This window comes from Mus pahari, chromosome 3, assembly GCF_900095145.1.
Source record: "Mus pahari chromosome 3, PAHARI_EIJ_v1.1, whole genome shotgun sequence".
NCBI classification, from domain to species: Eukaryota; Metazoa; Chordata; class Mammalia; order Rodentia; family Muridae; genus Mus; species Mus pahari.
In genome coordinates, this window is record NC_034592.1 from 11,871,238 (window position 1) to 11,873,558 (window position 2,321).

Here is a 2,321-nt window from a genome sequence, read left to right on the forward strand (position 1 = left end):
AGTCTCTGAGAAACAACACTCACTCCAGCACCTGTGTGAGTCTCTGAGAAACAACACTCACTCCAGCACCTGTGTGAGTCTCTGAGAAACAACACCCACTCCAGCACCTGTGTGAGTCTCTGAGAAACACCCACTCCACCACCTGTTTACCATTTCTCCCAAGTGATTGATCTTTACTTGCTTTACTATTTCCCCTACCACCCAACTGTGAGCCAGAGAGCAGGTCACAGCCAGGCAAGGGGGACAGATCTGACTCCTGAAGGAGTACTGACAAGAACTTCATTTGTATGCTGCCCCTAGATGGAAGACGTCATCTAAGTGGGCACTTAACCCATCATCTAAGTAGCAGGTATGCCTACTCCAACTGAGTCCATGGTGGAACCATATTCCCAAATCAACCCTAACTGTACCTCCTGCTGCTCTGTAAAAGATGGCAATGTGGGGCAGTAGAGGGAGACTGGATTCTGAAGGACGCCTGAGCCACACCTTCCATCCCCCTTCTTCATGCTATTTCATGGGAATAGGGAATGGAAGGTGGATTCAGAGACTCAGGAGAACATCACCATGGAGTGAACCATGAGCATCCTGTGGAAGCGCCCTTCCATAGATGTTTCTGTCCTTGTATATATCACAGCAACAAGAAGTAAATAAGCTATGTCTGGTCCTTTTTCCCTGCTGCCTGGCTTCCAGGGGTCACGAGTAGAAAGCTCAGGGAAAGCTGTCCTTCTGACTAGCCATGAACTAGTGAGGTTTTCTAGCCTTGGAGACCAATATTTTTAATTAACTAAGCATAAAAACCAGTAACACCCTATAGAGAGGGAAGTAAGGCGCCCTGCCCTGTGATCTGATTGGAATAGCTTGTTCAGTGCTGCTGTTGCAAGTGACTACACAGGAGCCTCCTGCAGTCCTCACAGACCCTGAACACAGAGTTCATATGGCATTACTACCAGAGCAGTAGTCCACTCTTCCCAGTGACCTAAGCTGAGATAGTTCCACATCACTTTGAAACTGGGTCCAGTACTTGAGTATATCTGATCCTGGGATAGTTACCATGGTGATTTTCACTTCTCAGACTCTACCCTTATTCCATCATGTACATAGAAATGGCTGTGACACCATGATCCAAGAGCTGCTCAGAGCATCGAGTTAGAAGAAACTCTGAGACTTGGCATCTAAGCTCATGCTGCCCCCCACCTCTCAGATACAGGCCAACTTGCACAAAAAGGAAGCATGCACAGCCAATAGCCCAGGACACCCAATGTACTGCCCCTGACAAGGAGCCAGACAGGAGCCTCACCTCCTCCCTCTGAAGAGAACAACACACTGCTATGTGAGCCTACACATACCCAAGCCTAGCCCTACAATTAGATACATGGCAATCCTACCACACACCCTGCTATAGTCAGCCAGCCAGAAGCAATCAGATATACCCAAGCCCAGCTCAACAACTAGCCAGGGAATGGTCCTGCCTTCAGACAAGCCAACACAAAGCCACTGGCTTGTAGCACTTTTAGACACCCACAACCAGCCCAACGGTCAAGCAGGAATCAAACAGAATACCTGATGCTGAAGAAGTTAATGAAGGAAATAATGAATAATGAATGAAGTTGATGATGGCTACACAAACTGGGGTAAATAGGAGTAGAAAGTTCTGGCAAGACCAAGAAGAATGAGCAAAGCTTATGAAGCCTACAAAGGAAAACGTGCACATGGAAGCTCCAGGGAGAAAGACACCGTGAGGCCCAGGAGCACATAACAAAATAATAGCTGAAATGTGTCCTACTTAGAAAAAGATGGGGCATATGGAGTCATGAAACCATAGGCCTAGTGAAACTTGAATCTCTCTCCAAGACACATCAGAACCTAACAGTCAAAGGATAAAGACCAGAAGAGAATTCTCCAATCCCATACCAAAGAGTTACATATATAGGACTCCCATTACACTATGGTAGATGTCTTGGGACAAACCTTGGCGGCAGACAGATCACAGGATACATTTAAAGTGCTAAAAGGGAATTCTGAGCTACGCAGATTGTACCCAGCAGAGCTACCTTCAGAAATGAAGAAATAAAGTCTGTCTCACATAAGCAAACACTGAAGGAAGCACCCCCAGATCAGCCCTGTGACATAGGATTAAGAAAATCATTAATCTGTAAGTGAAAACAGCCATCATGAAATATGCAGAGATGTAGAACTTACCAGTAGAGAAGACGTACAAATGAGAAAAGGAAGAGACCCTTATCACTATAGAGACCGCCAGACGATAACGATTAGTTCTATAGGAAGAGACCCTTATCACTATAGAGACCGCCAGACGATAA

At 46.1% G+C, this 2,321-nt stretch overlaps 1 protein-coding gene across 16 annotated transcripts in view; it reads right to left on the reverse strand.

The window, feature by feature from the left end:
• The window catches only part of Cacna1b (calcium voltage-gated channel subunit alpha1 B), a 174,868-nt gene that overhangs the window by 144,947 nt on the left and 27,600 nt on the right, over positions 1 to 2,321 (reverse strand). The window lies entirely within an intron of this gene.